A 16113-nucleotide genomic window follows, 5' to 3' on the forward strand; every position below is an offset into this window, starting at 1 on the left:
TGGACCTCATGTGGTTCGGCTCCCACTTTAAGCTGTAGGTCCACATCTCACATAGCCTCGCTGCTCCAAAGAACGTTAAATCCAAAATCGAATCAAATCGAATATCCAAGTGCTTGATTCCAGGTGTGCCCGCAAGCGTCCAAAAATGTTCAAAAGATATAGTGTCCTCTTGTACGATAATATATGTGTAAATGTCGAGAAAGGACGTTGAAGAATCGCCATGAGTTGCATTATCAGATCCTTCCTTAAAACCACTGTATTCTCCTGACATCTTCCTCTCCCTCCCGCCGTCTAATATACCACCTATTCCAACGTCTCAAGCACTGCTTTATAGGAAGATCTTCCCTGATCATCGGGCTATGCAACGTGCAATTGAGGGTTTCTTTGTATTGAGGACTCCAGACCTCTTTTCTCCATGAAACCCATTCATTGACTGAACAAAGACAATGTGTATGGTTGCAGACGATGGCTATTTTGATTAACCAGGACTTATAGGTTTTTATTTATTTACTTCTTTATTTATCAATTAATTTGTGATACGGCTGGGCAAACGTTTTATTCGTATTAACCAAATAGTTCCTGCTTAATTGAATTGTTAGCATTTTCGATTTGAGTGTGCGTAGTCACTAGTTCTATTCCCGATGGAAGTTGTAAAATTTACCAGTGTTGACCAACTAGAGTGATACCCGAGTTAAGGGATAGCAAACCTTAGGCCAGAAAGCCGGTAACAAAGACTGGTCCAGAAGGAAACGGCGTCAGAAATAATGACGGGTGGGTCTCGATGTGCTGACCACGAAGTGGTGATGTCAACCGGCTCGGCACGGCTCAGCTCGTTTCAACTGAGGCAACAGTTCGAGCCGGCTCGATTGAAATGAGCCATTGGCTCGGTTCGGCTCGGCTCAGGTGAGCCACCAACTTGAGCTGGCTCGGTTGCGGTGAGCCATCAGCTCGATTCGGCTCAGCCCAGGTGAGCCATTGGCTCGAGCCAGCTCAGTTGGAATGAGCCATCGGCTTGGTTCGGCTCAGTTCAAGTGAGCCATCTGCTCGGCTCTATTCGGCCCAACTGAGCCGAGAGCTCCAGCCGGCTCGGTTGGGTGAGCTGTTGTCTCCGCTCACTTCTCGGTTCGGATCGGTGGTGATTGAGTCGTGAGCCGAGCCTTTGTCAGCACTACCACGAAGTACACAATCCAACTTGCGCCTTTTGGCCACCTATAGCAGAGATGTTCACCTTCGCGAGGGTGGCCCTCTCGAGGGCATCCTCACCCTCAAGTTCCCTCGCCCACAGTGACGCGAGGACGAGGACAAGTTTTGGCCGCGAGGGCGAGGGTGCGCGAGAGCGAGGACAAGCTTCGATGGCGAGGGTGAGGGTGCGCGAGGGCGAGGAAAAGCTTCGACGAAGAGGGTGAGGGTGCACGAGGGCGAGGACAAGTTTCGGCAGCGAGGGCGAGGGTGCGCGAGAGCGAGGAAAAGCTTCGACGAAGAGGGCGAGGGTGCGCGAGGGCGAGGACAAGTTTCGATGGCGAGGGTGAGGGTGCGCGAGGGCGAGGAAAAGCTTCGACGGAGAGGGCGAGGGTGCGCGAGGGCGAGGACAAGTTTCGGCAGCGAGGGTGAGGATGCGCGAGGGCGAGGACAAGCTTCGATGGCGGGGGTGAGGGTGCGCGAGGGCGAGGAAAAGCTTCGACGAAGAGGGCGAGGGTGAACGAGGGTGAGGGCCAAGTGTTACTGCGGGAGCGAGGGTGCACGATGGCTAGAGACAACTTCCTTCAGGAGAACGAGGGCACGCGAGGGAGGAGGACAAGCTTCCTTAAAAGCAACTGTTTTGGAGTTTGCTGTTTGACCTCTTTTGGAGAGAGGCAAAATTTAAAATATCATCTGCCATGTCCCCTAGATGAAAAGTTAGTGTCATAGCAAGGTTATACATTAATCGTATTTTTCCTTTCAATTAATTGCAGTAGACAATTTCTCGTGTGTACGTACATAATTATTAAAAATAATAATGCAAATAAGAATAATATTTGATTTTTCCCATAAAAGTTTCCGGGTAGAAATAGCGCTACATTAAAAAGTAAGTGTGCCTCATTGTTGCCCTCCCTGTTCTGGAGACGTTTTAGATAAGAAGTGTCTACTACACTGTCATGTTTAAAGAGTGTTGGTAGACAGACAGACAGTTACTCACGTCATTCAGCTGTAAATGACAAGAGCGCTGATATCTGAACAAACACAATCAATGAGAGAACCATCAGAATGCAGTAGATCAGATGGAAAAAGACTTGATGGAATTACTTTGGTTCATAGATGGCCATTTTGCTCTGGACTCTCTCGGACTCGGGCTCATTTTTTTTCAACTGGGCTCTCGCTCATTTATTCCTTTGGGAATCGTGCTCGGGCTCACTTCCCTCAGTTGGACTCGCGCTGACTTATTTCATTGGCGCTCGGGGTAGCGCTTAATTATTGAACCCGAGAACGGTCAAGCGCGAATGCCGAGCTAGCGAGCGTTGGGCTCGTGAGTTTGGATGTCCATGAAATGGGCTGATTAATAGCATACATCCTCCTCCAATGTCCACCATTGATGAAGTTGTTACAATTAATCGGAATTTTTAACTTTTCATAGTTTTGTGACAGCCCAAACTATTATCTGAATCGATATTTGTTAAAATAATGTCAGTCATTATTGTATCGATTTTCATTGTTTCTGCTTTTATAATCTACGTGGGTAGAGTTATCATTTAGTTACAAAATAAATAATATGTTTTTTCTTGTCCTTAAATAGAAATATCTGACACGTTAATACTGAAATTTTGTTAAAAGAGCTGCTTTAACAAAATAAATTTAATAAGTTCCACAAGACATAAAGTTGTTTATGCAGCCGAAATTTGCAACTGTTGACTGATTGCCGTTTAGCGTCCTCTTTCGTCGGCGAGGCTATGAGAAGTGAACCTATAGGTTTAACGCGGAATTCGATCCACTGTCGTTCAATGTTCTCCCACTCGGAATTGTCCCCAGGACCCCATGCACCAAAGGTTCGCGTGCAAGCCAGTGAGATAGGGTTTGTATGTTGTGTTGTTCAATGATTTTTATTAGGAATAAAATACGTTACAGGATGATATACTGATTGTAAATATTATAGTGCAAGTATTGAACGATTGTGTGGTAAAAGGAGAAATATAAATTTGGACAAATTAAAAAAAAAGGCCTGAAAAAAACTGTAGGATATATGAAAAACATAAAACTTAGGAAAAGCCACTTCAGCAAAACGAGCAGAATTTTGTTGTGGGTAAACAGTTTAATCATATTATTATTAATTTCGCACAAATTTGCCACACATCATAGCATGGGCGGCGATTTGGGGGGCAAAGGGAGACAGTTACCCCCCACTCTTTTGAAATAACCCATTAATGTCGCTATATAGTTTCATTTGGAAATATAAAGTTTTTGTATGTATTAAGGTTCATAGAATGAAAATGGTGCCATAAAATATTTGCCGTTCTGGGAGTACGTATTAGTTGTCTTCCCGTACAGTTAAGAAAGCTACAGGAGTTGCGTTTTAATGGCCACGAAAAATGGCTCAAAAATTAACCTATCCGAGTGTACTTTCATATTCATTTCTTCTTACAAGGGCTCGATATGTTAGTCAGCCGCTTTGGAACTAATTGAGATAACATTTCGCAGAAAAAGAAGTCCTTCATAAGCAGTGTTTCTTTCAGAAACAATGTTCTGGGGGGGGGGGCACACTTAGTATCCCGGGGCGGCACTGCAGGTACTATTCTATTCATTATTATATTATAGACGTATTATTTTGGTCTCCTTCGGGGGGAGGCTCTCAGAGCTTCGGGGGGCAGTACCCCCCCAAAAAAAAACATGTCTGGAAGAAACACTCTTCAGACTGTTGATAAATGATGTAAACGTCACTATCGACCGAGATCTCCATTGTAACAGTTGTTCCATTTTAGGTGTTCCACAGTAAGTTATACGATGATATGTTTAGTTTCCTTTCTTTAGGACGCATGTTAAGCAAGGGCGGATCCAGGACGAACTTCTGGTGGGAGGGTGGGTCGTAATACTGCTACTTAGAGCTACTTTTAAGAGCTCCAAACTCTGGGATGCGTTTTATTTGTATATATAAAATAAAGAAGTTTCCTCTTCTGGGGGGAGCGATCGCCCCGATCGCGCCCCCCTGGATCCGCCACTGGCGATAAGGAAATAATTCAACAAGTAGGTTGAATAATTGATGCTCTGATCCTCACGAAGGAGGCCCTCTCGAGGCCTCCTCACCCTCAATTACCCTCGCCCTCAATGATATGAGGGCGAGGGTGCGCGAGGGCGAGGAAAAGTTTTGAGCACGAAGGCGAGGGCGAGCGAGGATAATGGACAACACCTATCGCGAGGGCGAGGGTGCGCGAGGGCGAGGACAAGCTTCGATGGCGAGGGTGAGGGTGCGCGAGGGCGAGGAAAAGCTTCGACGAAAAGGGAGAGGGTGTGCGAGGGCGAGGAAAAGCTTCGACAGCGTGGGTGAGGGTGCGCGAGGGCGAGGACAAGCTTCGATGGCGAGGGTGAGGGTGCGTGAGGGCGAGGACAAGTTTTGGCCGCGAGGGCGAGGGTGCGCGAGGGCGAGGACAAGTTTCGACAGCGAGGGTGAGGGCGCGCGAGGACGATGGACAATTCCATTCGCGAGGGCGAGGGTGAATGAGGGCGAGGGCCAACTGCTACTGCGAGGGCGAGGGTGAGTGAGGTCGAGGTAAAATGAACATCTATGACCTATAGCTCTTCATTGGCTGTACCCCCAGCCCATAGAGTGCATTTCCTCGGGATTCTTCTGTTTCCTATCAAATTTTCATTGCACCAAGCTTTCTCATAACCATTTATTTTCACTCATTTCCTATAGGCAACAAGACATAAACGTGCGGGGTAAACATTTTTAAAAAATCAATTTCTAATTTAAAGATATTGTTATTCCAATGGATGCTAATTATTTTGACGCTAGGTTGGCGTACAAATGGTTCTTGATTTTCTTCAATCATAAATTCATTTTTACGATTTGAACTATCAGAAGAGATTTCAGTGGGAGTAAAGATTTGGCTGGTTGGGTTTACGACCAGCTCCATCAGGAAAAGATCACATTGCGCTTTTGTTTGTTGCATCTGGTGAATAAAAACAAAACGAAAAAAAGTACCTTGTTATCAAAGCTGCTTCAGTGCTGCCACTGTTTCGGTGCGGGCGAGGTGAGAAACTGGTTGTAAATCATTTCGACTGTCTTGTGTTTTTTGTGCGTAACTTGAGTCGAGTTGAATTTTATTCCCGCGACCCTCCAGGTCATGTTAGGTTTACGACTTACGCTTTGTTCCGCATCAGACTCTAGCTTCGCCAGACGAGAAGAAGGGTTTCCTCACTCGCCCAGATGAATCTTTGCCATCTCAGAAGTCAACAGCTGAGCATGTAACATCGTTAAAAAAAAATAAAAAAAAAAAAGATCTGTCAATTCAATTTACAAAAACTAAAGAAATCTCCGTAAACAAATTAGCTCATTGACACTGTAGGAAATTTCACTATTTTTGTATGAACTCACGTCTCTCCAAGTGACTACCTCAGTAACGAGGCCAGAATTAAGTAGATCGCTTTACCAACATATTAAATTCCTTTTTATGTTTACTCTGTCTAGGGTCGCACCTACAGTCCAGTCCACAGGAACCGAACCCCCGCCCCCCCAAAAAAAGTCATAAATTGAAATACATTTGTACGCTTTCTTAATAAAACTATACAGGTACTTGTTCCGCGCAGAATTAATTGATGTAGCATACAGATCTTACATTTCATCTGTACTCTTTCTTATAAAAACAATCTAGTTCTTTCACTTTTTCTAAGAATATAGGTGGCAGTCATGAATATTTTGTCGTCGCAAATTCTGTCGAGGTATTTAAAGCTTAAAATATATAAATCGACAATCATGCCTGTTGTTCTATAAAATTATGAAACATGGTCGCTTACTCTGAGGGAAGAACATAGACTGAAAGTATTTGAGAACAAGATCCTGAGAAGAATATTCGGACCCAAGAGGAACGGGAATGGGGAATGGTGGAAACTTCATAACGAGGAACTACATAATTTATACGGTTTACCAAACATTGTTTGGGTCATCAAGTCTAGGAGGCTTAGGTGGGCAGATCATGTAGCCAGTATGGAAGAAAGTAGGAACGCTTTCGAAGTCTTGACTGGAAGACCAATCGGAAAACGACCATTAGGAAGACCTAGGCGCAGATGGGAGGACAATATTAAGATGGATCTCGCAGAAATAGGAATACGAAGTAGAAACTGGATCCAGTTAGTTAAGGACATAGCTCAACGGAGAGCTTTTGTGAACGCGGCTTTGAACCTCTGGGTTCCATAAGCCATAGAGTTAGTTGGTTAGTTAGTTACAGCTGGTAGTACTTATCAATTATTTATCTTCTTTCGGATGTAGAATAACATCGGTTCAATGCTACATAGATGTAGTTAGTGCTCTCAAACGGGTCGGGTTACGGGTCGGGTTGTCGGGTCGGGTCAGTCGGATCAGCTCGGGTCGGGTTGTCGGGTCGGGTCAGCTCGGGTTATTTGGGTCGGGTCAATCGGGTCAGCTCGGGTCGGGTCAATCGGGTCGGGTCAGGTCAATCAGGTCGGATCACGGTTCGGGTCAGTCGGGTCGGATCGGGTCGGGTCATTCAATTCGGGTCATGGGTCGGGTTGGGTCGGTCTTCAACCCGACCCGACCCTAACCGTTGAGAGCACTAGATGTAGTGCCTTGTGATATTCTACCGCCCCTAAGAAAAAGAACCTTGGACTTCCCAACAAAAATTCCTGGGCGCGCGCCTGATTGTATGTGTGTATGGGCGCCCGAGGGAGACAAAATCTAGAGGGTCAAAATTTAGGAATGGAGTTCGTTAAGAGGCCTCATCCCGGCGAAATTAAAATACCGCTAATTTTACAGTAATCATGTGATATCTTCAAATAGATAAAAGATAATATAAATATGGAACAAGAGTGTCCTAGACAATATTGTTTTGCGTAAGGTACCGTTATCACAAGTCACTTTGAGGCTTTCCGTTTTCTGCTGTTTAGAAACGCGAAAATAAATGCCGATTTTCAAAATTGCTCGAAATCGAAAGCAGATAAGTGAATCATGTCTAGCATATTGTCTAGAGCGCTCTTGTTCCATATTTCGATTATCTTTTATCTATTTGAAGATATAATATGGTTACTGTAAAATTAGCGGTATTTTAATTTCGCCGGAATGAGAAGTTCTCTTAATGGAGGTGATCTATTCACCGGAAATGGTAGAAGTCAACAATTTCCGGTTTCACATTGATTACCATAGAGCAGAAACAGTAGTAAATACAGAGGAAGTGTTTTCCTGAAATCGAATATGCGTTCCAGGAATATATTCCATTTCCATCCTTAACTGAAAAGAAATCACGATATATATATATAAACCAAACTCATTTACGTGCAGTACACCAGAGTTGGCGTGGGTCAATGAAAACTTGAACGACGACCCACTGACCCACTACCCACCCTGACCAAAGACCCACTGACTCACCACCCAGCGTGACCCACGACCCACTGACCCACCACCCACCGTGACCCACGACCCACTGACTCACCACCTACCGTGCCCCACTCTGACCAACGATCCACCATGACCCACCACCCACCGTGACCCACTATGACCCACCACCCACCATGAACCACTCTCATCCACTGTGACCTATTCTGACTCACCAAAATCCATCATCATCAACTCTGAACACGATCCACGGCCTCTTCTGTACTGACTAAAGAGTTTACACTTGTAATAAAACAAGACTGTTCTGAGCGGGAGGGAGGAAGATTGCATATTATGAATAAAATTATCAAAATTAATTAAAATGATAAAATGCAAATGTGGGAGGAGACGTTAGATTTACTGTCAAAATTACTTTAAATTAATGCAACCTCCAGCTACAAAGTTAATTAACTAAATTAGTCAGTCGGTAGAGTCTGTAGTTTAATTAAATGAGAATTTTGAAAAAAATAAAACAAGGTTATTATTAGCATGAAACTCTAATTTTCAAGCACTCTGTGGTTTTAACACCCATCCTGCATGAGAAAGATACCCAAAATACGCATATCGCCTTCATGATCCATTCACAAACCCAGCTTCTGGCCTGAAAATGAAACAAAAGGACAAAAGGGTAACACATACCTCTCGGCCAATACTGCAAACAAGACAGAAGTTCAAATTTCCTGTGATATCCATTTAATGCACCACTTCAATGCACATACTATTGAAATTTACAGAAGCACACGCGCGCGCATGGTCTCTCAATGAGACCTGAGAGAAAAAAAAATTAATTTTAATCAAATTATTTTCTCTGAAAATTTTATATCACACGCTCTGAGCTCTCATTTTGTTTAATAGTTCGTGCACGTTTTGTTCGTTTCGCCGTTAACTTCTTACTTGCAGTGTCTCTCCCTTTTCACCGCGTTATACACCTCCTTGTCGTGTTTTTTCCGTTTCCGGCGACCATTCTCTGTCTTCTCCCGTCGTGCTGCTACACTCTCCTACAGGACGTACTCCCTCTAACTCTGGAGTTCTGCTGCATTTGCGGCGGCTCTGTGTGTATTCCTCTGTGTGTCGGCAATCTTGACTAACTGAATTGTGTCTGAAAGTTCACCCTAGTCAGTCATTCTATGGAGTACTGGAGTTATATTGTACTAACCGCGCCTAAGTTATACAAGCATAAAGCTCAGTCTCTTGTATTCACTTACGGCGTATGACGTAAACCGTCAAAAGTTAAACTTGTGTGAAGCACTTCACAAATATAGGTGAACGCATTGTCTCTTCCACTAGCAATACTTCGAACATGGTGCACTTAGTAAAATAAATAACAAATAACTTTGCAGATAATTCCGCAAGCCGCACTTTTATAAATGCTACTCGTTCCTTCTACGCTCTCATTCTACCATAGAATATGAGTTCAGCGTTACGAAGATGCAATAGTGGTAAATGAGTGCTTAGTGCACATTTTATATATCGCACACACTATGTGCATGTTTTAAAACTATATCACTGACATGTTCGATAAATGTTTGAACACAACAAGTGTCGATGATAACTTTCAAGTACAAACGGTTAGAACACTCACTCCGAACTTCGTGTCTGACATACACGATTCCCGATCTAAGAAGCAACTGCCTTTCTGACTGTCTCCCGTAATGTTATATTTCCCTCACAGTTCATTGTTCGCCCCAACTTTTGGGTTGGGCCAATCCACTTTAGCACGCTTCACCCAAAATAGGGGTGAGAGGCATGTCACTCACCTGTAGGCTTTCCGTGACCTAAATATCTCAATACACAACACTTTTTCAAATGCTTTTTCACTTTATAGTTCACTTCAATGACATCGTTTACAGTCACTATGTGAGTTAGACAGCTTATTAAACAAGCTTTCAGTTTGTATATCACACTCACTAACACAGTGCTGAATATAGTTAGAAAAATTAAAATAAACAACAAAATTATTCTCATTTGATCACTTGACAAGTTAACCTACACAACTTGACAAGTAGTCCCACCTAGTGGCGACCCCCGTAACTGCTTGTCCAAGTGACATTGAATATTGCAATTCTCTGAACTAGATGCATTGAAGGATATGGTTTATACTTTGATTGATCATATTAATGACACAAATTAAATGAACTATACAAAAATACTAATATATAAAATGAACCCTGAATGAGGCTGACGTAGCCTAACACATAAAAATAAGCAATATAAAATCATTTTGAGAATTCCCTTCTTTCTGCTAACAGTAATGACTTTTGACAAGGTTTAAAAAAAAACAAAACTGTGGTGTGTGTTCGTCTTCTGCATTCCTTCCACAACCATCAGCTAGGTCTATAACTGTCATTAGTACAAGCCATATGTTGTAAACAAAATATATATCGAGCTACTATATATCTACAACTACGGGAACACCCAGAAAGTTTATTTACATCACAAAATTACATAACATCACACATACTATTATCAGCGGAGCAGAAGAAACAATCTTTTAGCAGAGACATCTAGCGGATGTCACTGTACTACGAGAAACAGAGTTCTCAACGTCTACCACTAAAACTTAAGTGGACTCGTCCACAATTTTGAATTTGTCAACTTCCCTTTCTCTGATGCTAATCCGTTGACCAAACGACGCTTTCAGAGCCTAACATGCCAAAAGTAGGCGTGTCTAAAAAAAATAGCACCTCTTTGTATTCGGGATTCTCTCATAGACATGCTAAAAATTTTATGATTTTGAAAGCATTGTATTCATGGACTCTGTGTCGCTATACTGGCAGGGTATGCTCCTACCTACAAATGCACTAGGAAGTGATACTAGCTATGCATACATGTGACAACTGGAGCTCATAGGTATTCCACCCATATAGAGATGGTTACCTTGTTTCTGATATTTTCTCACGACGTGGGAGACCAAGACTCCGTTAGGAACACAAGCTATCTTTAAAGTTTTTTTTTTCTGTGAGCCTTCACTGCTTCTCTGCCAGCAAAATATCGTATCTAAACTATAGAGTTTTCTGTTTTTTTCGAAGTCAATATTAAATTATATTCTAATATCCTTGCTCCAATCTGATGTCTCATCCGGTTGTCACTCAATGCTCATTTACATAATCGACATACACAATATAAATACATAGAAATACCAATAAAAGATACATGCTCCCGCTGATACGTATGCTAATTCTATTAAACTTAATATGCAAATCACTAATTAAATGGCAAAATTATTCATATATTCACGCAAAATTTAAATATGTAAATTGAATTAAAACACAGTTCATGTGTCGTTTACATTATTCCCCTCCTAAGGAAATGCAACCGTTAATCGCCTAATCGTTGCATTTTCCTAGACGAGGTTCCAATACACTTTACGTATATAACCTACATACACCGTATATGCAATATTTTAAATACAAAATTTCCCTAAATACATAAAAAAAATCCTAACACTAATAACATCTAACATAATCCCTAATATATCATAATCACATCCTAACTTGTCATTTTATCTGAAATTTATCTCTCGGCATTAGCTAACAGTATTTCTTCTGCAATGTTACACTCAGCGCAACAACTCTCTTGTTTCCCAGACGTAAGGAGGTGCGTCTGTGAGTGTAAACATCTTCAGCTGTCCTGCCTGTGTGACGTGCTGTGCTTGCTTCTTCTTCTCCTACGTCATCAGGTCAGCTGGGTCCTGAGGAGGCGTGGTTTCACGCGGTACGTATTTCTTCAGGTGAAACACATTCCTCTTCATTAACACTTCTCTCGTCTCAGGATCACCGAGAACGCACACATTATTCTGCGTTGTGGAGAGTGTGATATAAGGCCCCGTGTATAAAAGAAGCATTTTCTTCGTTATGCCAGAGAAAGCGTCAGACTTGGGAAAAGCTCTCACCAGTACGAAATCTCCAACCTCGAAACGCGCTGGCTCGCGACGTTTATCGAAGGCCTTCTTTCTCCGCTGTGCTGACTTCTTCAGATTTCTTGCTGCTAGCTCGACATAATACTGCAACGATTTGTGTCTCTCAACGTCTGGGATTTCGAATAATCTCGCTAATTCTCTCGATGGTGATTCTCCCAGGTGCACTTGGTATGGACTTAAACCAGTCGACAGATGTACGCTTGAGTTGAGACACTTTTCGATTTTCTCAAGATGTTTGGGCCATTCCCTCTGCTTGTCATGGCACAATTTTCGTAACATTCTCACTGTCGATTTCACACCCACCTCAGCCATATTTCCTTGGGGATAGTACGGAGTACTATAGATGGGCTTAAGGTTTAAGTCCGAGAGTTCCTTCTTCCACTTAGTACTTGAAAACTGTGTCCCATTGTCTGTCAAGATGACCTCAGCAGACGGACACAGTTTCAGGAACTCCTTCAGCTTCTTCAACGCTGTGTCTGTGGTGGCCCTTCTGCACGCATACAGTCCTATCAACTTAGAGAAAGCATCCACGCATACAAGGATGTACGACACGTTGCCTACCCCCACAGGGAGAGGCCCCAACCAGTCCAAGCAAACCATGTACCCAGGGCGACGCACTAAAACAGGGTTCAGTGGTCCCGAACGATACATGTGAGGGGGGGATGCTTTCTGGCACAAACCACAGGAAGCTGAGAACTTCTTTATGGCATTCCTCATCTTCGGCCATACAAAATATTCGGTCAACATTGGCACGAGTTTGCTAGCAGACAGATGTCCTCGCTCATTGTGGTAATATTCCAACAATGGCTGCACAAGCACTTCCGGTATGCAAATCCGTAGACCAGAACGGTCACGTTTGCATAGCCGTCCATTCGAGAGCAAGTACTGGTGGTTCTCACTGGCTGTTTTCCCTGAGTTTTCCTGGTTCTGCAGCTTTCTCTTGACGTCTCCAAATACAGGGTCCGAAGTTTGCAGCTCTGGCAACACTGCAATGAGTTCCCTTAACTGACTCGGAATGTGTGTCAGTATAGTCATAAGTGATTCATTCAACACTAATTTCTTGGCTTTATCAAATTGAACCCCTGTATTTGCTGGGTACCTGGAGTGGTAATCACTTAAATTGTCCTTAGACTTCACATACTCGAACTCAAAGGAAAGCATGTTCAAAGTTAGTACCCAACGCATCAGACGCTGTGACGTAAGCCTACATAACAGCAGAAAACGTATCGATTGATGGTCGCTGCGAATTTTGAAGTGGTTGCCTACTAAATAGTGCTTAAACTTGCACACGCCATCAATTACACCTGCCATCTCTTTCTCTGAAATCCCATAATTACGTTCTGCTGCGTTAAAGATGCGTGACGTCATCCCTATTACACGGACCTCGCCATTGTCGTCCAGTTGATAAAGATGTGACGAACAACTTACATCGGAAGCGTCACATTCCAAAATAAGTTGTCTGTCAGGGAGCGGCTTCTTCAGCACTACCTTTTCTCTGAAGACTTCACGTATCTTTTGAAACGCTACGTCATGACATTGCAACCATTGAAATTTCACTCCCTTCTTTAACAACTGAAACAATGGATATAATATTTCTGAATACTGCGTACTGAATATTCGATAGAATTGACAGTACCCAATAAAACTTCTTAATTCCTTCACATTTCTGGGTCTACGAAATTCCATGACCTTCTCCAATTTCTCCTGCGACTTCTCAATTCCAGCAGGCGAGAGGTCATAGCCAAGAATTGAAATTCGCCGGCGGGCAAATTGACACTTTTTCAATCTTAAGGTTAGGCCTCCTACTTTTAATTTTCCTAAGACAATATCAAGGTGACGTAAGTGTTCGTCGAAAGAAAATGACGATATTGTCACATCATCAACATAATGGCCACAAAATTCACGACACTCATCCCCGAGAATGGAATTGATCGCACGCACACATGAAGCTAGACTCTGCTTGGTCCCAAATGGTAGCTTCTTAAATACATATGTAATTCCGTCGTGAAGGAAACCTAGATATTTCTGGCTGTTTTCCTCAACTAGAATTTGTTGGAAAGAATCCACTGCATCTAAACTAGAAAACCAACGCCTTTCACACAAATCTTGTAAAGTACACAGTGCAGGGATTGGCTGGTCGAATTCTGAGCGCGTAATAGCACCGAGCTTGCGCGCATCCAGGCAAGTTCTCAAGGTCCCATTCTTCTTTGGAACAATCACAAGTGGGCTAAGATAAGAAGTGGGATGCTTCTTTATTATACCCCACGCCAACCAACGATTAATGGTGTTAGTAACAGCCGTTCTGTGTCGAAGAGGGTACGGATACATCCTTGTCTTCATGGGTCGATCATCGGTCACCTCAATGGAATGCTGGTAGTCCCTGATGGTACCGGGCTTCTCATCAAATATGCGTCGATGTTTGTAGAGCACTTCGTACAACTTTTGCTTTTCCTCCCCACTCAAATCAGTATACTTTTCGACATGATCTCTGATCTCGTCGGGTGTAGCCTGGGTTCGAACCTTCGCCCATTCCTGTGGCGAGTAAATAACATTTGCAAGTTCGGCTGCAGTTGGGAACTTCCCATCGTCCAACTGGCTGCGCAGGGTAGCCAACTCTTGCTGGTGGCCTCCACCTGCTGACGCTCGCTCGAACTGCGGTGTAGTCAGCGGTCCTCTCCTCGACGCGCACATACTACTAAGTGTGGGATTCTCACAATCAACCACATCCTCTTCGAACTCCCAGGATAATTTTCTTATGAAAAGGTCTTCCTCCTCTACTTCAATGTCTCGAAAAGAAACTTCTATATGGTGGGGGTGGTTAAGCAAAAGGACGTTTTTCTCATAATCTAAAATCGCCCTACTCTCTACAAAGAACTGTGAACCCAAAATGAGTTCACGGTTGAGCCCTTCCACTACTATTGCCGAAGTATAGTACTCCTTTTCTGCAATAACAAGTTCTAACAAGACTTGGCCGATGATCGATGCTACGGCGCGACCGAACGCTGAACTAACTCTAATATTTGATGACTTGATGAACGCTGGTGGGGGGTCTCGTTGACGTATTACTTCCCAATATTGCAACGAGATAGCTGATATACTAGCTCCACTATCCAATAATGCCAGAATTTTACTATTAAATAAACCTACTTCTAGCTCGGGAAGTGTTACCAAATTGTTATTGGGTAGCTTTTCGGTTGAACTGTCTAAAAGGTTTCTAAAGATCGCATTCGTCTCGTCAAACAATTCCCTGTTTATTTTAATTTTATCCCCATTTCTCTGTAATAACATAATTTCAGGCTGACGAATGACGTTGTTTCCTTCACGATCGAAATGTGTGGTGCTAATTATGCGTCTACAAACTTCGCAATCCCCATTCTCTAGTGTCTCTAAAGTCTTTACACGCGTCTCACAATTTTCTTCTTTTTCTTCTTCTAAATCAATATCACACTCTATACTATCATTACGCACATTCCCAGAAATAGATTTCGCCGGTTCAGCTTGAATATCCAGTACGCTAGTATTCAAGTCACCGCTCTGAGAACATGCGGACAGTTCTCAGTGGCGTTGACTAGTTCCAGGGCTGTTTGCACGCGAGTTGCCTCGAGACGAGACTTGTCTCGAAGGCTGTGCAGTCCTATCGTCATGAACTCGGAGCTGATTAACCTCCGCTGCATAGTCAGTGTTACGATTATTATCGCGTGGCTGCGTGTTACCACGACCCCTATTCCTTCCACGTCTTTGCCCCCGATTGTTTTGGTTTCCTATTCGAGAACCTCCAGTGTCACGAGACTGACCACTGGAATTTCTCGAACGCTAATTGCCATTATTGCCATTATTATTCTGATTTCTGTTGCCTCTTCTCGTACCCCTGTTATGATAAGGCCCATTATCCCTGTGGAACCTTCTGTCTCGAGTGGGGTTACTCGGCCTACTGTTTCGTGGGGGGGAGATCGTCCAGTTTCTTCTTCTTCTTCCTCTACTGTCAGTGCATTTATTCCCCTCCTATTGTTGTTACTTGGTGGCTGGTAGGTGGACTGCAGCTCACCAACAATATTTAACAACTCATCTATAGTGCGAGGTTTCGATGAAACGATGCACCGATAGATGGAGAATGGCAATTGTCGAGGCAAAACTCGCAAGAGTACCTGGGGAGGCAAAGGGGGGTCGAGAATACTGTTGGTGTGTAGCAACTCCAACAAGTATTCTGTCGGTTTCTTACTTCCCCGTGTCTCAAAACGTGACGTCAAAATGGAGGCACGGAGATTAGCAAGTTTTTCCTCACTTAAATACGCGTCTTTGAAATGCCTAACGAGGTCTTGATAAGTCTTGCATTTCTTCAGTGTTACTTGTAACCACTGTCTCGAGATGCCACGGAAGCAGTGAGAAGAAAATGCCAGCCGTCTCTCCTCTGGAACACCAGTTAGCTCAAAATAATTCTCTAGTTCTACGAGAAAATTGTGGGCCTGAATTTCCGATTCTCCTCCTGTAAAAACAGGAAGGGACAAATCTCTGTGCAGTAGTCCTAAGGCCGACGCTACTTGGCAAGTAGCCACACTACCATTACTACTGTTGTTGGTGACGTTTTGAGGGGGAGGGGCAGCCTGCTCATCTGAGTGCTCCC

The 16113-nt window shown here is 43.4% G+C and overlaps 1 protein-coding gene across 2 annotated transcripts in view; it reads right to left on the bottom strand.

Annotated features, from left to right (window-relative positions):
- Positions 1-10881, bottom strand: part of LOC145664748 (uncharacterized) — a 578976-nt gene extending 568095 nt beyond the window's left edge. For both annotated transcript variants that reach the window (XM_081731668.1, XM_081731647.1), the window contains exon 1: positions 8213-10881. The gene's annotated coding sequence lies outside the window, so the exon portion shown is untranslated. The remainder of the gene's footprint in view (positions 1-8212) is intronic.
- Between the last annotated feature and the right edge of the window lie 5232 nt (positions 10882-16113).

Source organism: Thermobia domestica, chromosome 1 (genome assembly GCF_964235325.1).
Source record: "Thermobia domestica chromosome 1, izTheDome1.hap1.1, whole genome shotgun sequence".
NCBI lineage: Eukaryota > Metazoa > Arthropoda > Insecta > Zygentoma > Lepismatidae > Thermobia > Thermobia domestica.